This window comes from Paramormyrops kingsleyae, chromosome 25, assembly GCF_048594095.1.
Source record: "Paramormyrops kingsleyae isolate MSU_618 chromosome 25, PKINGS_0.4, whole genome shotgun sequence".
NCBI classification, from domain to species: domain Eukaryota; kingdom Metazoa; phylum Chordata; class Actinopteri; order Osteoglossiformes; family Mormyridae; genus Paramormyrops; species Paramormyrops kingsleyae.
In genome coordinates, this window is record NC_132821.1 from 29,325,514 (window position 1) to 29,348,115 (window position 22,602).

The following is a 22,602-nucleotide window of genomic DNA, read 5'->3' on the forward strand; positions in this document are numbered from 1 at the left end:
TTATATTTGGGTCAATACGGTAATACATATCAACAAAGTGACCCCCCCCCAGCCCTGTTCTGCATGAATTACCACAATGGCACACAATTCTTACCTCTCTCCAAGGTTCATCGTGTTGTTGCCGTCTCAGGACAGAGAACTGAAATGAGACAAACAGCCATGTTTAAGCTACAAAGGACCTTAATACTGAAAGAAATAATGAGAACATACATATCAAAATTTTACCATTTCAAAGTTTAGTTTCAATACTATATTATTATTATTATGTGCTATTCTCCAAATCAGGTCTCCACTGAGTAATGTAACAAGTACCTAGAATTCAGTACAAAAGTACGCTGATAAGTTTCTTCAATAAACCACACAATCTGAATTGGACAAGTGTAACATTATCGTAAAACCTTATTCCACTTTATAGTCCAGTTAAAAATCTACTATAGTTCAACTAGCACTCCAATAATTCCAAAATCTACCACTCTAAGCCCAAAGATAAAATGGACTAATCTTCGATCTGATTTTATAGCCAAACTACTTACACTTAGTTTTATCTTACATTACGGCTATGAATTTCAAGGGGATTCTCTTAGTGTGACACCAAGTAACGGCAGTAATAAAATTTGCCTTTTCATGTTCGATGCGGATCACTGCCAGTAGCTCGGTGTCTCACACTGCATTCAGTTAGGCTTTTGGCAATCCGGAATAGCCCATAAATACAATCACACAAGCAGGCGGGAGTTTCTCATATCAATAGCACATATTGATATATGTGTCTTATGTTGTCTTAAAAACGCAGACACAGCCAACACACATGATGACCACTGAGAAACAGAGGTGGAAAGTTCAGGTCCAGAAAGTAAACTCCAGACCAAGATTTTATTTCAACCAACCAACCAACCAACCAGTGACTGGGACTCTTCATGCTCAACTGGTTGGTTGAAACAAAATTTTGACCTGGATTATTAATTTCTGGACCTGGACTTTCCACCTCTGCTGACAAACTGAGCATATGCATTCTACTCTGAACAGAATGATTAAAAATCTGCGCCTTCATGATTTTATGAGGGGAATTTTGTCATAAAACAAAGGGCCAGTTCTCTTTTCAAGGGCCTTGTCAACACATTTTTCCTAAAATATGGTTGAATTTGCAAGGTGATGGTCAATATAATTCTGTGATAGAATTCCCCTCTAACATAATGAATTCTCCATTATCACAATAAGCAAATGCACTGTCCAATCACAAATTATTGACCCTGATTGCTAATTTGGCAGCTGAATATTTTGAACCTTACTCAAGTTCTCAGTGTGAATTATAGTGGATCATGAAATAGCGGGTCAAGCAAACATCTGGTGAGTTATAATACTGAGCGCCAAGGGACCCTGAAGGGAGAGAGCCATCAGGTAGGACCTGCACAAACAAGCCGGACAGACTCATTTAGCCTGCTTGGAGTTCTCACGGACATACTGCATCAATTCAGACATCCTGGGGAAAATCGATGTGTCCGGCCTATTACACAGAGTAAGGTAATGGCGGTCGTACATAGAGGGCAAAATACTTCTTTATCACTGGAAACTCGGATCATACATGGTACCAAATGAGCAGTGACACACTACACAACGCAGCTTTATGCTGGTAAATAACAGAATTGTGTCCGTTATGTTTCTATTTATTCTGCAGGCAGCCTTGCCAAATATAGCTACCACAAAATTTTATATCCAGATAAAGCAATGATCTTCAACGGAGGGGGGGGGAGGGGGGGGGGGCAGCTCGATGTCACCTACAGAGAGGCGTGAAGAGAATCTTCTCACAGGGATCAATAAAGTATCCAAAAAAATGTCTTGGCAATTGACCCATCAGCAACCACTAAGATATATTATAGAAATGATTAAGGTATATATGCACTGCTGTACTGGATCCTACTATGGTCATTGTGAAGCAAAGGAACCACAGTGAAAGGGTGTTCCCAAACTAAAGATGGCCGTTCATCATCAATCCACCTAATAAGGCAAGGACCACAGTGAAAGGGCGTTCCCAAACTAAAGATGGCTGTTCATCACCAGTCCACCTAATAAGGCAGGGACCACAGTGAAAGGGTATTCCCAAACTAAAGATGGCCGTTCATCACCAGTCCACCTAATAAGGCAGGGACCACAGTGAAAGGGCGTTCCCAAACTAAAGATGGCCGTTCATCACCAGTCCACCTAATAAGGCAGGGACCACAGTGAAAGGGCGTTCCCAAACTAAAGATGGCTGTTCATCACCAGTGTACCTAAACTATGTGCTGGAATGTGGAGAGAAACACAGAGGGAGGGCGCAAACACCTGGCATACACACAGAGCTGGGGCAGTGCCAGCAAGCCCTGCGGTGGGAAACAACAATGGTGCCCACCAAGGCCCCCGTGCCACCATTTTCACAACATTAATTAATCCCCTGATGATTTTGAAAACTGTTGAAATAAACTCGGCACTTTTTACTGTTAGTGTACTGTACTTCCTGATGGTGATCAAAGATTTATTATCGCTACGTACAAAATGTCCTTAAAAATCACAACACGCTGCTCTCTATTACTCAGCTACTTAATTCATCTGCAGCTGGTATTACTTATAGAGCACCATAAGCACCAAAGTGTTCATTTGCGACATAAGAGGATCCTAATTATTTTCTCGAAGCTGCTACAGTTTAAAAAAAATAATAAAACAGCCAAAAAAACAGCCGCGTCGCTCATAAAAATGGCAACGCTTGAGCGGCAAAAAACCGACACCGTTATGTGTGTGTTTTTTTTTTTTTCTTACAGACCGTGAATATTAATAAACTGTGAATTTCCGTTCCAGACATGTCGCAGACACGAGAGGAGGAGAACGTTTCACCCAGCGCTCCGAGCACCGTTACGCTGCGCGTGCCCCTGTTACCCCTCTGTTTTGCCTCCTAGTGAGTGGCAGGCCCCCTCCAGCGGTAATGAGTACCACTGGTCCACCACATCCTCCACTCCCATTCACCGGCCCAGCAAGGCACCATCTTTACAGCTCATTTGCATTTTATCGTCAATCGTAACTCAGACCTCCTGCGTCTCAACGCCCTTCCCACCCTCTGTCCGTTTTTTTAGGTATATATCATTCAGGATACCTCATTCTTCATAGCTGCCGAACATTCTTCATAGCTACCGAACTGCTTTCGGCTTTCCCTTTAAACTATCCGAAGAGACACAAACGGTAACGAGCTGTAATCCTCCCTCTTAAGAATCAGCCGTTTTGTGCAGTTTCCCTTTGGCGAGCCCTAACACCATTTTCACAAACCCTTTTAGGCGACAACAGCAACAATAACAATCATGATAACGATACATTTAGTTTATTTAAGTCATCTTAATAGCTAAAAGGAAAAAGCATTCGGATTTAACAACACTATTGGAGACTGCAAGCATAACAACCACGCTAAGAGCGTGACAGGTTTATCTCCTGAATTCAGATTGAAATGAAGGATCTTGTGAATCGGCCCTATTATCACTGAGTCTGATATGTGCTGTCATTCCTAATGGCTTTTCATATTGAAATGTACAACAGGCACGTGGTGCAGAATCTGTAATGCGTTCGCCGTTTGGCTTGCGATTGTGACATTACCACAAAGACAGCGTGTCGTGAACATGTTATAAGGGATACAGGACAACAAGCCAGCGGGAAGAAAATGACTAGAGGGGGAAAGTGACGAGACGCCTACGAGTCGCGGCTCTCTCCCACCGGTGCCCATATTCCGTTACACGACGTGGAGCCTTAGGAAGCAATCAAGCATATTTAGCTGCCCTCGCACGCGCCTGAAAGAGTTATACCTCAGGATTATTTATTGTGTGCGGTCAAGAAGAAAATTAACTGCGGTATTCATCAGCCCAATGCATAAACAAGTGACTGTGTAGGCAGCTAACCAAAACCAGAACTACGGGTTACCTCTGAAGTCATTAGCACTAAAAGACCGACACGCTCCGAGCGGAATAGAGTGATAACCGTAAAAGTGACATAACAGAAGGGCCAGTGCTGTATGTATTCTTATCGGACAGAATGACTTCTTTAAAGGTCAGCGGGTCAAGGTAAACACAAATGAAGCGTTCCCCTCACCCAGAACTAAAAAACATTTTCTTTTCCATCCCATCAGTATATAATTAAAAACCCTAATTAGAACTTGTAATTAATTAAACTGCCACATTATATTTCAGTAGATCTGTACTCATAAATACTTTGTCCATTAATGGCCACCAGTGCATTACTAAATACATTAATTGATTTTCGTTACGGCATTATTTGATACCTTTAGAGCCGTGTTGCCCAATCCGGTCCTCAGGCACCCAGAGTCAGTCCACGTTTTTGCTCCCTCTCAGTTCCCAGTTAGGGAAAAATGTGGACTGTCCAGCAGGGAACTTGGAGGGAGCTAAAACGTGGACTGTCGTGGGTCCCAGAGGATCGGATTCGGCAACACTGCTGGGATTAGGGGAGACTACTGGGGAGTTTGAGGGTTCGAATGGCAACAACATCACATTTGTGCAAATATCTTCTCTGTGAACCACCCCAGTGTACTCCCCGAGCCAGAAAAAATTTTTTTGGGGAGGCTGCTATATTTCAAGGGGGGTCTCAGACATGTCTCCATGCCTGGAGTACTCCAGAACGTACCTACACTAAATACTCCCATTTTGAAGGGACACTTGCTGAAGGTACCTTTGTGCTCTAGCTAATATAAAGATATGAGATATAGACGTAGATTTGGAAGAGATTTCTGTAATCTGTAGAGACATCCCCATGGTACAAGAGTAGGGAGAGATTCTATCCATCCTTTATCTATAAACACTTATCCGGGAAAAAGGGTTGTGGTGAGTCTGCAATATCAAGCAGGAATACGAGGATGAAATGGCATTTCATGACAATGCAGACACACAAAGGGCCATTCGCTGACCTGGTTTATCTAAACTGCAAGAATCCTGCTGAGGCACCAAACTGTGCTATAGAGAACAGTTTATTAATGTATTCATTTAAATGTAGCATGTGACAATATACATATACAATTGCATGGCGTTCATTATGTAACATGCATTAAGCATGGATTCTATCAGAATGACCTCAAATGATTCGTGCAAGCGAATGAAATACAAAACAACACTAATGCCAAAAAAATCACTCAGTCAGAAACTTAATCATATCTTGGCTGTGCTGCTATTGACAAACTGATCAACCTGTTTCAGAACATTTAATGGTGATAAACTCTCTTGAAAACTCTTTTTCTTAGTCCTTAGTTATCACCTCCCGGTCTGGGAACCTCTGATCTAAATTGTTAGGACTTTGTATGGGTATAGCATAGTTTGTCACTACACTGAAGTCGATAGGTATAGCACTGATTGAAAATAAGTGAACCAAAATGCCCAAGATCATCATTCTATATGTTTCGCTGAAATAATGGGCAAGGACTGAGGTGTGTCTGTTTATTTTTTGTACTGTAAGCTGGACTGGCTTTTGTACTGAACATTTGCTGATCCTAATGGACCCGTTCAAGCACACTTAAGCAGGTGGTGACAGGCATTAAGCTAGAATGACTCCAGCCTGCCAACTGGCCACAGTGCTCCATCTCATTGTAAAGATCGGATGCGGTTTTAACCCAAAATTTCCCTCCCCGGTGCCAGTTTCATTTTCATGGAAAAATGCTAAAATGCTAAAGCGAACGCTGCTGAAGACCTACGGTAACATCAATTAATAACATTAACCCTGTCGACACAAGAGTTACAAGGGGAATGTGGGCAATTACATAATACCACGACTTTAATTAAGCTTTGCGATAGTAATTTCATTTGCTTTTGTTTATGGGGTAATCTTTAAGAGGCTACAGATGAGTTTTGCTCAATGAAAGCACTGTTGTGCCATGGAGAACATATTTCACTGAACCTTTTTACACAAGATGACCTCAATATCAGATTCAAGGGACTAATTGTTAATTTACTAGCGATTCCTTTACCTGTGCCTCCCTCGAAGAAGATCTAAGGATTAAGGGGAGATGTCTGCATAAATATGTACCACTGCTAATCATGGTAATCATAGTACCCCAATGATATATGTAAAGTGAAGTAGATGAACTATAATAAAAGATAATTAACTGTGCAGGTAGAGTTTGTTCTCTTGCATTCTGGGCAAGTCTGGGGCTCCATTAGAAGAGTACAACCCCCCCAGGAGCAGCACAGAGTCCGAGGGCCAGACTGTCCCAACGACATCGACATCTCTGATGGAAGCCAGGCAGGTTAGCAAAGTGGGTAACGACTTGAACAAAAGGTTGCTGGTTCACCTCCTAGGAGGGACCTTGTTGTCTTACTGCCTGACCAAGTAACTTGCTTCAAAAGACAAATACGGAGCTGCTTGACTGGATCTTTGGAAGTGAAGAAGAGACTCTAAGTCGGGGGGGGACAGGGACGTTGTGTATGCGGGTTTTTTCTGCAACTCCCTAATTAGATTTCTTATAAGAGAACTGATTGGCTGAAAAGTCATAACTCCTGGGTTTGAACAGCTGACCTAAAGACCCTTTGCAGAAACCACTGCCCACCGATGCTCTGGGTGGAATATCTACCACAGCAGCAAAACATCCATCCTTAGCCTGATGCCAATAACAAGAGATAGGTAGGACCTTCTAAGATAAAACTGAAGCCATGACCACTTAAATCCTGCTAAGCTAAGAAATGCAACCACGTGATATACAGTAAATAATGAATCTTTGCACTACACCCAGCTTCGGTAAGCTAACTCCACTTAGCATGGGTTTGTTGTGACCTGTTGAGCTTAGATGCAGTTCACTGGAGATGCTACGTATCATAGATAGGCTTGGCTGTAAGGACGTTCTTTTCTTTTCCTCTGTGCTCACTCATGCCATTAGTATTTGCTCGGGGCACAGTAAATACAAAGAGCCCTTTGTCTGACTGCTCACGTACCAGGCATGGCTTGTAGTGCCCTTAACATTGTGTAAACACTGAGGGACCAGCCCCCTCTGCACACGAAATAACTACATCGTGCTGTGATGCTCAAAATCCGACGTAGACTGCAGGCACGGTGGAGATAGACACAGGGGCTCCATCAGTGTCCGGTGGGTCGTCTCGGAGCAGCCTGCTGACATCAGAGCACCTGGGGGGGGCGGCGTGGGGGGGGCACGTCTCTCCTTGGCTAGTGCACGGTATCGGACCTGGGTTTCCATCAACGAGCCTCCATACCCCGCCCCGCCAGAGAAAGGCTGTCTTTACGGCATGCCGGTCTTTCCTCGCGGGCAATCCGCCAGCCAGGCGGGGTGGGGGGGGGGGGGGGGCAAGTGCGACGCACGGATATCTACGTGATCTTGCTGGAGCCTGCCCAGATCTGTCAGCCGATACGCTATGCTCCACCCTACGTGAAAACGCAAGGTCGTGGCCGGCAGACCCAGCGTTGCAATCCCCCCGTGTTTGCCGGCTGGTGTGGAGACCCGCAAGCCCTCCAGAGAATAAGCAGGCAGCGAGGCCATTCCACCAGGAACCCAATGAGGCAAATGGGTCGAAGTGACTTCCACTCCACAATAAGGAGCAGTTCAAGCGAAAGCACATAGCCAGTGATGTGAACCGTGTAACTAAGCATCTCTACATAATGCTTACTAACCTCAGAATAATCATTAAGATTCACAGAGAAAATTAATCGTTTTCAAAAAGTTTTACGTTTTTACTAGAGGAAGGCCACAACATCAGAGACAAACAGGCATTTAAACTGACATCAAGTTAAAAATGGCTTTTACAATATTTATACAACTGTTGTTTCTTTACTGTTGTAAATAGAATACATAAATGTTTTTCTTCTACGGTAACATATGAAAAGCTTGACTTGTTTCTTCATTTATAAGTCTGTCAACTTTGAGTAAAACATGAGTACATACTGTAGGCAGCAACGGTTAATATTATGTTGTCATGTGGGGTTCACGGCACACCACTGCCACCTGCTGGTTTACAGAGGAAATACAACATTTCCACATTTTTATACAAACAATATTATGATTTTTTTTCTTAAGCTAAAAATGTGTTACGTTTGGCATAACCATACCTATAAATTATCTGGTGAAACTACTTTTACTTACTACGTAAAGACAAAGTAATATGCACAAAGTAATATTACAAAGAATCCAATAATCCCTTATATCTGAAAAAAGATACTGTCCTCTAGTCTGTTGGAACGGCAGGTATTTCCCATTCCCTCACGATGAATGAGGCCTTAAGCCAATTGCATGAAGGCACAGCACCATCTTGTGGAAATGACATGTTACTACAGTAGAATAACAGCTGGCCTCACAGACCTCAGATGTTCATTTTAGATGCAGAGCAATCATGTAGCAGCACTGTTACCCTGTAACTTCTTGGCCCCATACTGTCCCAAAGCTTCTGGTAATGACATCATACTTATAAAGTAAATATAACTCAAATGCACAGCTTCACAAGCAATTAATGAATCCCAACAGAGTTGTCATATAGTTAATTCAGCCATTGGCTATTTCTATAGAGAAACATTTGATTAAGCAGCAGTCTAAAACAAATGAATGCACTTTGTGTGGTACAACCAGAGCCAGAGCTATTTCCAGCTTCAGATTTACTTATCTACCAACCAGAACCAGAGCCATTTCCAGCTTCAGGTTTATTTAACTACCAACCAGAAGCAGAGCCATTTCCAGCTTCAGGTTTACTTATCTACCAACCAGAACCAGAGCCATTTCCAGCTTCAGGTTTATTTAACTACCAAACAGAAACAGAGCCATTTCCAGCTTCAGGTTTACTTATCTACCAACCTGAACCAGAGCCATTTCCAGCTTCAGGTTTATTTAACTACCAAACAGAACCAGAGCCATTTCCAGCTTCAGATTTACTTATCTACCAACCAGAACCAGAGCCATTTCCAGCTTCAGGTTTACTTATCTATCAACCAGAACCAGAGCCATTTCCAGCTTCAGGTTTACTTATCTACCAACCAGAACCAGAGCCATTTCCAGCTTCAGGTTTACTTATCTACCAACCAGAAGCAGAGCCATTTCCAGCTTCAGATTTACTTATCTACCAACCAGAAGCAGAGCCATTTCCAGCTTCAGGTTTACTTTAACTACCAATAAAATGTACAAATATGTACAGTTCAATTAGGAAGAATGATGTGCATCTAAAATACTACCTTAAAAACTGAAGCTTGTGTCATTACTGCAGGAACCATATGTATACTTGCAATCATTTAGCGAGGAATGAAAAGTCCATCTATCCATCTCCTATAATCAGATATGAACCCCGTAACCCTGGAAGTGCAAGGAAGAAATTCTGAAAAACTAAAATGGAAAAGCTAAAAAAATTCACAAACAAAACGAAATACAGCAGCCACCTGCCTCATGTTCTTCTGAATAATTTCCTCTTCTGAACACCAGAGGGCAGAGTACGTTAATCGCTTTCAGCTATGCTATAATTCAGTGAAGCTAAGGGCGAAACACAACTGCAAATACTCTTTGTGTGCAAATATATAATATGTAATACTGGACAATTAGCAGTGCGGCTATTCTACTTTCTGCCATATAATCGCATAATCAAACAAGCTTTGTAAAGTGTCAGAATTAGACACACTCTTAATTTGCTACATGTTATTACACAGACAAAGCATCTTGAGCAGAAGAGACAAAGCGGCCCCTGGAAATAAAGTGCGGCACGTCGCGCGGGATCCAAAAATAACTGCGATAGTAAGCGGCGGATCCTGCGACGCTCGTGCTGCAGCGCTGTTTTAGCGACCCGGAGCTGACACGTGGACGGAGCGAGTCCATTCGTGCCGTTATCATCGCCAGGAGGCCTTTCTCACCAAAATACTCCGAGGAAGCATGAGTCAGACACAGGAGACATGAGAACAGTGGGATTTTTACCAGTTCACCTCAAGTGCCTGAAGTTTCTCCGGCAAAGTTCTGTAGCTTCCGTGGAGAAAGTGCTTAGTGCAGACAGCAGCTCTGCCTTGGACAGTCAACTGCCAAAACTGCCTTATGTCTCTCAGCAGGTCTTCCCTCGGGAAAATGCAGTTTTTATCCCCTTGACTTGTTTCAAGCAGGATCCTTGACTACGTAACATTCCGTGCATTCCCTGGGCTCACCTGTGCGATGCTGGCTGCATGTGAATGATGTCATCACTGAACGGTCATCACTGAATGATCATCACTGAACAATCATCACTGAACGTTCATAACTGAACGGTCATAACTGCATGGTCATCACTGAATGGTCATTACTGCATGGTCATCACTGAACGGTCATTAATGAATGGTCATCACTGAACGGTCATCACTGAATGATCATCACTGAACGATCATCACTGAACGTTCATAACTGAACGGTCATAACTGCATGGTCATCACTGAATGGTCATTACTGCATGGTCATCACTGAACGGTCATTACTGAATGGTCATCACTAAGCAGTCATCACTAAACAGTCATCACTGAATGGCCTGTCAGTTAACGGTCTCATTTTGCCATTAAAATCACACGTGCGTAACACTTAGTGAGCAGACATCCCACCTTAGGAATAGTGATTTTAACGAGTGGAAATGGCCGAATGACAGATTTCTGGGACATTGCGCGTCACATCACATGGCTGCTGCCGATTTCCGGGAGATTCCCCGAACACCCGGGAGGGGTGGGATGTCTGAGCATGTGAAGCGATCTCTTGACAAACTAAAATTCCAAACAAACTGGGATGTCTCAATTTCTACTGAAGCAGAAAGACAGATTCTGTTACACACATACCCCTCCCCCAACCAATCACACAACATGTCCTGCACCCCAGGCCCAGAATTTTTATTATGATGATGCCTCTCCATTATGTTTTTGCTTGTCCAGCCAAAAGCACAAGCAGCCTAAATAAACACAGACTAGGGGAAGTTAATAAACCAGTTTGCTGACGGTTTGAGGGCAACTCTTCAGAGGGCTTGAAGGCCCAATTCACAGCTACTGTCCGGACGCTTCGTCTGCCAAGGGACATTCTACCACGTCTCCACGCCACTTTAATTTCGCCGCTACTTCTTTTTGCGCTGTCGGCAAATATCTAGCAGGACTGCGTGTTCAGGGGAAGTTCAGTAAATGTACCATTAGCATAAGGGTCTTATGAATCCATCCAATAGGTAGATTGTCTGAACAGGAAGAAAGTAAATGTATAAAAAATGCTCCCACGTGAAGCCGCAAAATTTAAAAATAGGGACATAATAGGTAGAATTGGTCACCAGAGGCACTGCGGCACTGCATTTCAGCCTGCCAGTGTCACACAGCTGACAAGCCCAGTTTAACTACTATGTTATATACAACCTTACAATAATGTCACTGCTATAGACACTTTGTGGAATAACACTTTACTTGATGGGGCACAAATGATATAGTTACACTATTACTTATATATTAATTAACCACAAACTTAAGTTAAATACTGACCTCATGTTAATTCATCATTAATGAATCATGACTCATGTTTTATCTCAAGCAGTTACTATACTTACTTGTAACACTGCTCAAGGAGTTTTTAAGGAACTATTGAATGAACAAGTAATGAATAACACGAGTGAAATACTGATATGTTGATGTCATGAATCGTGATGCATCTTTTACCTGAAGTAGCAACTATATTTGTTCATAATTTGTACTTCAGTAGTAACTGAGTTATTATTAAGTATTTGTGCCCCATCAAGTAAAGTGATACTGACACTTTCACACCATAAACAAACATCAGAAAATTTAATTAAAACATCAACTTACAAAGACATGCTATTCCTTCACAAGATTTACTTTTACTGAAACGACAGAAACGATTCATTGATACTATGGGAGTAGCCATGCAATAGTATAATAGGGCAACTATTTTTATTTTACCCTAAAATGGTATAAAATATGCAGAATAAACCAATTTGTAGCCTAAATAAGAACAATGTGCGACACACAGTGGCAACGAAGGCATTTGAAAGCTAGTTTTAAAGGTAAAGGCAAAATTAATATTACATAAAGCAAATTTCCGTTTATTAATGTACAAATATTTTATAGATACTCACATACTGTCAGACACCATAAATTTATAATCTTTTTTGTTTCCTCTGTGAGGTCATGGCAGAATTTAAGGCACCAGTAAGGTATTTTTGGCAGATTACACCCAGCAAAACCACGTACCACGTTTCTTGCCCCGTCTTTAATAATGCATTTTTATGTGCTTTACAAGTTCGGGGCCAAATGAAACAGATGCACTTTTCGTTTGACTTTCCTTTCCTGAACATCATTTTCAGTCCCTCGGGGCGCTTCTGGAAAAGACCAGAGGCTTTTAGTTGAATCGGTCACACACTAGGTTCAGAAATGCCGCTTTAACTTTGACAACCTGGTTTTAAACATCATTTTCATACCTACGGAGAGACACATCCTGACTCCGAGAAAATGTGTCTCAGAAATGTCAAACTGCCCTGTACAGCTACTAAACTGAGCAGAGCCATCTGTCATAGCATCTAACATAAATGCTTATCCTGGTTAAGGGGGGGTTCTGCCAGCCAGCAAAGGGCATAGGACCCTCGCTGTATGGGATGCCAGTCCATCAGTGGGCACTGACACCTACAGTACCAGTCAAATGTCCGAACACACCTGACTTAATGCATATGTCTCAATTTTAGCTATGTTACTCACCTTAGAGAAACAGGCCATGAGGCAATGAAGTAATACGTATCAAATATTGCAACAACCAACAAGTGTTCAACATCTCAAATTTTCTTAAATTCTGGATTCCTCAAAACAGCCGCCTTTTGCTTCGATGTCCGCATTGCAGACTCGTCATTCTTTCAACCAGATGTAGCCACCTGGAATGCTTCTCCAACAGTCCTGAAGGAGCTTCCACAAGTTCTGGGCACAAGTTGGCTACCTTGCTCTTACTCTTCGATCCAACTCATCCCAACCCAGCTGTATGGGGTTTAGGTCGGAGGGATTGTGGAGGCCAGGTCATCTGTCTCAGCACTCCATGTCTTTCCTTCTTCACAAGATCATACTACATAACCTCGACGTGTGCTTAGGCTCATTATCTTGTTGAAAAACAACAGATCGGTGTATCCAGACTTCTGACTGATACTGTATGCGAAGTAGAAGCACCATGGACTACGGAACAGATCCAGTTATAGCTTGTATTACAGTGCCTTGAAAAAGTAAACATTCCCCTCGGACTTTTCCATATTTTGTCACGTTACAAACACAAACCTAAATGTGTTTTATTGGGATTTTATGTGGTAGACCAACACAAAGTAGTACATAATTGTGAAGTGGAAAGAAAATGATATGTGGTTTTCCAATTTTTTTACAAGTAAAAATCTGAAAAGTGTGCCGTGCATTTGTATTCACTCCCCCGAGTGAATACTTAGTAGAACCACCTTTCGTTGCAATTACAGCTGCTAGTCTTTTGAGGTATTTCTCTGCCAGTTTTGCACACCCAGAGACTGCAATTTGTGCTCATTCTTTTTTGGAAAATAGCTCAAGCTGAGTAAGATTGGATGGAGAGCGTCTGTGAACAGCAATTTCCAAATCTTACCACAGATTCACAATGGGATTTAGGTCTGGACTTTGACTGGGCCATTCTAACACATGAATATGCTTTGATCTAGACCATTCCATTGTAGCTGTGGCTGTATGTTTTGGGTCGTTGTCCCGCTGGAAGGTGAACCTCCGCCCCAATCTCAAGTATTTTGCAGCCTCTAACAGGTTTTCTTCCAGGATTGCCTTGTATTTAGCTCCATCCACCTTCCCATCAACTCTGACCAGCTTCCCTGTCCCTGCTGAAGAAAAGCATCCCCACAGCAGGATGCTGCCACCGCCATCGTTCACGGTGGGATGGTGTGTTCAGGGTGGGATGGTGTGTTCACGGTGATGTGCAGTGTTAGCTTTCCACCACACATAGCATTTTGCACTTAGGCCAAAAAGTTACACTTTGGTCTCATCTGACCGGAGCTCCTTCTTCTACATGATTGCTGTATCCCCTACATGGGCATCTCTGCAGCTCCTCCAGTCCATGCGTCTCTTGGCTGATTCTCGGATTAGTGCTCTTTTTGCCCGGCCTGTCAGTTTAGGTGGACGGCCATGTCTTGGGGGGTTTGCAGCTGTGCCTTCCTCTTTCCATTTTCAAATGATGAACTGAACTGTACTCCGTGTGATGGTCAAAGTTTGGGATATTTTTTTATAACCTAACCCTGCTTTAAACTTCACCACTTTATCCCTGACCTGTCTGGTGTGTTCCTTGGTCTTCATGATGCTGTTTGTTCACTATTATTCTCCAACAAACCTCTGAGGCCTTCACAGATCAGCTGTACTTATACTGAGAATAAATTACACTCAGGTGGACTCTGTTTACTAATTAGGTGACTTCTGAAGAATCGGTTACACTGGATTGTATTTAGGGGTATCAGAGTACAGGGGACTGAATACAAATGCACGCCACACTTTTCAGATTTTCATTTGTGAAACATTTTGAAAACCATGCTTCCTTTCCACTTCACAATTATGTGCTACTTTGTGTTGGTCTACCACATAAAATCCCAATAAAATCCATTTAAGTTTGTGGTTGTAACGTGACAGAATTTGGAAAAGTTCAAGGGGTATGAATACTTTTTCAAGGTAGTGTATTATAGTCCTGCTACTCATTAGAAGTTTGTATGTCAGAAGGAAAACGCAGCAAATGCAATGTGACCAGCTGAAGAGCATCACTCCTCCATTCACGGTGATTCAAGTTTCAACCAGATGCCAGTTTGCCCCCAGAAGGTCCGTCACCGTGTGATGCCGTCCAACACGACTCGCCCCAGCTTGCATCATATAAATCACACGAGACGGGGGGACTATCAGGAACGCATTCTCATTACTCTGCTCAGGGTCCGTTTTCCTCGGATGGGTAATCCTCTGACGGCCGCGATTCGGGAGGCGTTCGGAGGTGGAATTAAGGCGCCAGAAATCAGCGTTTGCAAATCGCACTGCTTGTCGACACCTTTGTGTTTATTCATTCTGTTCTCATTTGACTCAAGTGATGCGAAGAGATACAAATCAAGAAATTACAGTATGAGACGATAAATTATCAGTCAGAACGTTTTAACGTCAAATTCTTAGGGAAGATCTAGAAACCCCCTCCCATGTCGTTGACCTGGCAGCAAGTGGCCATGCAAGAACCTCCTCGAATCTTCAAGTACCTCTCCGAACACTGGTTCTTCATGCATGTAATGAAAATAATCCCCCCCCCCCCCCCCCAAAAAAAAAAAACGTGGTCTCCCACAATTCCTCCCAATTCCCAGGACAGACAAAATCAGATTTTTTAACTTTTCATAAGCTCTTCTCCTCCATTTCGGTGTTAAACTGAAATGCTAAATTTTTTCATTTTAATTTAAATGTTAAATGTTATTGGGCCATCCTGACTGGAGAGATTCCCGTGCAGTGAGTGTGATTCCTGTGCAGTGAGTGTGATTCCCGTGCAGTGAGTGTGATATGCGATTTCAGAGAGCAACTTAAAATGCATAGAATCACACAACAACAATGAAATGATATCAAAGCCTTATGCAAGGCTTGAAGATGCAAGTAATATCTGTCCTGGATTTGAGTGGATTTATATATTTAAATCTTTACATTTACAACAAATAGTTCTTTAGCAAAGCATTGTGTTTTTTGATAATTACGCTAGTCAGAAATTTCAACTGGAACATCCCCTTAAGTCGGAATTCCGAAAGTTGAGAGGAATCTACCCAACGTCGACCACTGAATTTAACATGGCTGCAAACTATCAACAGAAGTTTAAGTTTTATACTGTTTATTAACATTTGCGTCTTATTTGTGGCTCATTAAATCGGTCGTACACACAGTACTGTCCGACCGCTATCCCTGGACAAGTCGCTATGGTGTGTTTATGCACAAAATACAGTGTAATGTGTTGTCAAGAACTGATATTGCTAACAATGGTTAACAGTGAACTGGGCTACAACTGGGACCCGTTTCATTAAGCAGGATTTCTTGCTTAGCCAGATAACTTGTCGGATTTAAGGTAGCCTGGGCTACATGTAGGTGAACAAAGATAATTTACCCCAGTTGAAATGGCTTTTAAGTCTGATAACTTATCTGGCTAAGCAAGAAATCCTGCTTCTTGAAACAGGTCCCTGATACTGATAAATGGTTAACTTGGGTGTGACGTCATTCCCAGCTGCGACTTCCGACCTCCAGGGTAAATGGAACGCAGTCAAACACTTTCACTTTGGTTATCGCGAAAAAGATAAGAGAAATGGTGTTAAATGGAAGTAAACCATCCATCTTCCAGCCACTTATCCAGGTTGGGGTCAGTAGGGGCCCCCAGTGTGTCCCAGGAAACACAGGGTGTGAGGTGAGGGACATCCCCGAGGCTCCGGGGCTCCGTCGCAGGGGACGGTCACACCTTGAGCCATTTTCAGCTGCCAATTAACCTAGCTGCCTGCCTTTGAACTCCGGGAGAAACCCCCAGCCCCAGAGCCCTAGAACTGCCCACAGAGCGACTTCATACGCACGTAAAGAAGCTAGTTATTACAAAAACTACGATGTCAATAAGAAAAAAACGCATCAGACATATAATCATTGTATTCTAATGAAATCTGGGTTGAATCGTAACATTTTTGGTGTCAAATGCTCGTGAAATAATGGTATGACGTTCAGCCGGAGGTAGGCAATATAACAGGAAATAACCACACGTGGACCGACATGAACGAACTGGGAAAGATCAGACATCTCAGAGACTCGTTTCACCAGTTCTAACTTCTGAGAGGAATAATCCAGAGGACGGCGCTGTAATCTCTCATCGTTAGCCTGAAGGTTGCCTAAAGGTACGCCGTTATCTTCTCTGGTAGGTGAGACCTCCCTGGCAGCTCGCCTTTCGACGTGCCGTCCAAGGGGCTGTGGTCCGGCCCGTGAGTATGGAGGCTGAGGGGCCATTTTGCCTCGGTAACAACATCACCCAGAGAGGCTTTCCATTATTAATTACGCTTCACATATAAATACGGCCAGCCTCCCGTTTAGTCATGAAATTTTAAACAACCGTGAAATCTCGTGCCGTGTAAATGTCTTTAGATAGGCGTCGGATTATTTATTCAGGAAGTCTTCGCAAACAACGCTTTTAGGGCTTTTTTTTTTTTCCGTCAGGCAGAAGTGTGTTCACCTGTCACTTTGAATATAAAAACCGTGTCAGGAAGACAGAGCTCGGCACTTATGAGCTCGCTGTTGTATTTTTAATTAGCTTGCAGGGCGGATTCACGCTCTGAATGAGAGAAGGATGTGCGAGGAGCTGCAGTTATCTCACCGTTTCCTCCCAAGTTCACGCAGGTGCCATCAGTCTACTTGCCAGGTGCTCTCGTCTGTCACGGCTGAGCCACAAGTCTAGCGCATCGCTAACCTGGAAAACAAACAAAAGGTCCGATCTCGGTTATTTAGCGAAAAATGGCGGTGAGTTTAACCCAGAGAAAACCAACCGTAAGCACTTTCAAACACCTTCGCCTTACCTTCTACAGAAGATCCACAGGGGTTGTTATAACAGAACTGTGTATGATTAATGGAAATGATTTCTGGATCTTTATTTATTTATTTTTTATTTTTGCCGTAGCCAGCAGCGTGATTCAAACTGCATGTGCCACAGGGACATGTTACGATAATTTGTTTACCCTGCCCCCCCCCTGTCTAGGCTGCCCTCCCAGCATGACCCCCTGAACGGTGCCCTTGTTAGCGTCACCTCACTTCCTGTCCCACGCTGACCTCTGCAGGCAACAGCAGCCCGCCTAGTTAACGGCCGCTCAGAGACAGCGGGTGGGGATTCTCAGAGACACCGGGCACCCGGACAAACGGCCGGAGCTGTTCCGGATGGGATCATTACGGGGGGAGACTTACTGCAAATACTGGGCGCACGCCGTATGATTCTGCAAAATTAGTCCGCTAGAGTCTTCTGCTGTAAATCTTAGACGCGGCCAGCAAACGCAGTTCGGGCTGAACTCCCTCATTACGCAGACACCTAAATTGCATTTACATTAGCATTTAGCTCTCCTCTCCGCTCTGCGAAGTCAATTATGTGAGCGGAGCTTAATTTGGCAGCGAAGGCACCGCGCGCCAATTTATATACGGCGGGACTAAAACGACCCATTGAAGACTTTCACGACGACCTCACAATTATTTCCGAGCCTCATAATGCAGCACTTGTGCTGCCGGGCTCTCTCGCACGCTGCGGATACGGCCTGAATTTAAATCACCTCGGCAATGTGAGTCCTTTCAAGTAAGTGCACAACACGCTACTTATCAAGCAATTTTACAATTAGAGACTCATTTGAATAGTGGCTGGAAGAAGTTGTCTGAAATCTCAGTTTAAAATAATGATATGTATACGTAAAATTATAAATATTTATAGATGGGTAATAATACAATCAGTATCATTTTTAGCATTCCAGTGTACGCTACCTGTACAATGGGCGAATAAAGAGCCATTTCATTTCGTCATTTCATTTCAATTCACTCATTTCATTATATATTAAGAAACAGAAATGGCAATATGCAACACTAAATAAAGTATTGTTAAACTCTGCTTAACATCCAACCACAAGCAACACAGTTTTGGTTTTGAACAAACAAGCTTAAACACATATTAATAACTACTATACACTTGATCCTACTGACCTGCTGTCACTGTGGGCTTGTTGGTGTAATTATCGAACATGTTCCTGCCCATTTTATTGTGTGCTCTCGCCACGGTTTTTCATAAACATGCAAAGCCAAATGAAAGGTCTTTCATCGGAAATTATCCGAAAGCGGACGAGATTGGCCGACGGGACGTCCGTAGATAAAGGCGCTCACAGAGCACATAAGTCTGCCGCCATTCAACCCGTGCAGCCTGTCGCTTAAGGGAGATTTTAGATAAATCAGCCAGACGGGGGTAAATAACGCTAACGTCATGTTATTTTGCAGATGAAGGACACCCTACATCTTCAGCTCTGACACCACACGTTTATGGATTGTAGCCTGGGATGTCAGTGCTGGTTTTGATCAATAACTCGCCCGACCCCCTGAATGTAATCACAGGGCTTGCAGTCACATAAGATATGATTTACAAACGCTCTATTTCATGATGCACCTATATATACACAGATGTGTGTGTGTGTGGGTCAGATACACGTTATATAATGGGGACCAAATGTCCCCACAATATGATGATAACGTGTTATCTTGATGTTGTGGGGACCGTTTTTTTGTTTTTTTTATAAAAATCTGTGACTGCAAACAAAAAAACTAAAAATGCTAAAAGTCTCATATTCTGTTTGGTTACTTATGATTACGGTTAGAGCTTGCTCAGCTCTTCTTGTGTCAAGCTATGAAATACGAAGTTCTGAAATGCCAGACAAGTACCAAGTAACATATAGGACTGAAATAACCTTAAACTTTGGGTAACCCGATAAGTCCCGGATAGAGGGTATATACTTAACAGTATCGACCCTATGCTCCGTCGAGAGTCAAGCTATTGGGTCATCTGGCATCCCAATTACAGTGGACCCCGCTCCTATCTCAAGAGGCTTTCCATCCTGATATTGATCTCTGAAGTCACCCCCCCCCAATACAGCTACCAGGGTGTCGGGTTCAAGAGCCAAAGAAAAGTGCTGATTGGACAGTTTACTGTAGATAGAATTTAGTGCACAGATTTTGCTAAAAAGAAATGTGATTTTACTTTAAATAAACTAAAAGTCATATGAAATGCTCTCAGAGATACTAACAGAGAAGTATGAGTTATGAATGACTGTTGTTTAGGCTGATTAAAAAATTAAGTATAATTACAGACTATTCCCGATGTACGACTTGGGTCCGTTCCGGCAGAGGGGTCGCAGGTCAAAATGGTCGCATGTGGATAATGACTTTTTACATATGTTTACTTTTTTTTTGTTTTTTTTTTAAATCTTGGTCCTATGTGGGAATCGTTACGTCGCATAGGTTGTATGTCTGGGAAAATCTGTATTATAGGATATTGAAGTCACCATTCATGAAATCCCCATTCAATTGCCATACGCCTTGTCTCAATTAAGTACATCATGTTCACATCTTAATATAATTTCTGTATCCCGCACAAAAACATAAAGTGTAACTAAGTCAGGGGTACAGTCACGACCATCATCTTACCAGTGACGGGGGAATGGTCTAAGTGGCTCGTTCAGACTGGAAGAAGGAAAGCGTAAGACTCCTCCGGACTCCCTGGAGCAGACGAGAAAAGACAAGAAAAGAAAGCAGAAGAAGAAGATGAAGAAGAAAGAAAAGGAGAAGAAGAGGAAGAGAGGAGAAAGAGAAAATTACACATTGCTCTTTGACAAAAAAGCTGCAATTTTACTCCGGGAGCTCATGAAATGTACTCTGGCCTCGTGTACAGGAGAGATTAATGAACACATCAGATGTCAGCACACTTCACATACGCATTTAAGCGCGATGCAGAAATATTTACTGCGTGTTAACCGCTAGACTGATGGGTGATTTCAAAGAAAGAAACTATGCCGGATGTTTCTTGGAAGCACTAACTGTACTCACATCGACGCGCAACATGTTGGGGGGGCGTGACGGCGCCGAGCCCGTAAACGCAGCCACCTTATTAGAGCCTGCGTCAGCCCGGTTAATCACTGGGGCTTTTGCACCATCGTGCAGAGGCACTGTTTATTTTTTCCCTGGCACCCCCTTTAATTGAATGCCTTTAATTGATTGGGTGTCTGCAAGATTTAATGGACTGTCGCAAGCAAATCGGAGACGGGAAGAGCTGAGCTTCACGCGTCGAGGGCAAATGCAATCAGCGGGGCGCGTTTCCCTCGCAGTCCGCGGCATTATTGACACCGGGAAGAAGCACGACCTCCGGAGGAGCGGACCCGCTTGATACACTTTCTCCTAATGACAGCCATTTACACATGATTTCATTTCCATCCAGCAAATAAACACTTAGCCAGGTCACATGTTATCTTCCATAAGCACTCGTCACCGCAGGGTCACGGTCAGGCTTGGGGGGGGGGGGGTACGTTGTTGCCCAGTGAGCCCAGGGCGCCGACAGATAGATAGCCAGGCCAGCGCGAGATCACCCACACAGTCATACACAACGATAAAGAGCGATTCACACGTCAATTCGGCTGATCGGCAGCTTTGGGCTGCAGCAGGAAAGCGGAGTATCTGCAGGAAACCTTTACGTCAAAGGAAAAAGATCTGAGCCACACACACACACACACACACACACACACACACACACACACACACACACAGTTTACAAGAAACCTCCATGTGACTTTTAATTTAACGTAGTTTATTATTCTGCATAACATTGTATCAAAATGGTGTATATCATGTGAGTTTATAAGATGAATAAAGTTCACTCTTGTCTGGTTTCTCTGCTTCATATCACCACTAGGCTACACTTCGTTAAAGCATCAGACTTTATATTCTGCAACAACACGTCCATTTCTTTAAGAAAAAAAAAATACTGGGCAGATTGCCACCTTATGAAGGGCTGGAAATTACGTTTCTAATCTGGCGACAGCAGATAATGCACGCTCGCCGTACACTCAAGCAACACCAGCTAATTAGCTTGTTTAGCAGTTTAACGACTTTGAAAATGCCAGCCACTTGAGCCGTGCTGGAAGGCGAAGTACCGGCCCCTGACCAAGCCAATTACAGTTAGTAAAAATCGGTCCTACAGCGTCTGCAGTGCCTGCTGCAGAATTACTGTGCGGAAAACAGATAAATAAATAGTCCTTTCTGGAAAATATGGATGATAAACAGATTTTCTTCCATGCCTGAGGTATTGAGCGTCAGACCACTGAGAGCTTCTCTGTTAAACTGAATGGAGATTAAGCATGACTCAGGGAGTCCAAACCGAGAACCATAGCCAGAAAAACCTCACAGGTTACATTATGTAGCAAACAAGCAAAGCCACAATTTTCAAGGCTTCACGCACTGTTTATTATGATTTAAATATTATAATTTTTACTAGACCCGCATTTCCCTTTTCCCAGTGGATTAAGTTTGCATCCTGTATAGGGAAAAAATGCACATAAGCATAATATTGAGCGTGAAAGAGTGAGCTGCACAGCTTAACGTGAATCTCGGGTGATTAGATCAGATCCCTGCGCTGAGGGCGGGGTGTCACTCTGCAGAGAAAGAGCCACCAGGCAGGTTTGTAATCAGAGCGGATTTGACCCTGGCCTGAGAGCTCCACCGTGTACCACGTCTGCCTGAGAGCTCCACCGTGTACCACGTCTGCCTGAGAGCTCCACCGTGTACCACGTCTGCCTGAGAGCTCCACCGTGTACCACGTCTGCCTGAGAGCTCCACCGTGTACCACGTCTGCCTGAGAGCTGCCCCGTGTACCACGTCTGCCTGAGAGCTGCACCGTGTACCACGACTGCCTGAGAGCTCCACCGTGTACCACGTCTGCCTGAGAGCCGCACCGTGTACCACGTCTGCCTGAGAGCCGCACCGTGTACCACGTCTGCCTGAGAGCCGCACCGTGTACCACGTCTGCCTGAGAGCCGCACCGTGTACCACGTCTGCTTGAGAGCCGCACCGTGTACCACGTCT

General features: G+C 43.4%; 1 protein-coding gene across 7 annotated transcripts in view; it reads right to left on the reverse strand.

The window, feature by feature from the left end:
• Positions 1-22,602, reverse strand: part of LOC111853062 (receptor-type tyrosine-protein phosphatase delta-like) — a 276,305-nt gene that overhangs the window by 177,870 nt on the left and 75,833 nt on the right. For all 7 annotated transcript variants that reach the window (XM_072707602.1, XM_072707597.1, XM_072707596.1 and 4 more), the window contains exons 4-6: positions 20,176-20,247; positions 17,330-17,422; positions 95-139 (exon numbers count right to left, since the gene is read on the reverse strand). The gene's annotated coding sequence lies outside the window, so the exon portion shown is untranslated. The remainder of the gene's footprint in view (positions 1-94; positions 140-17,329; positions 17,423-20,175; positions 20,248-22,602) is intronic.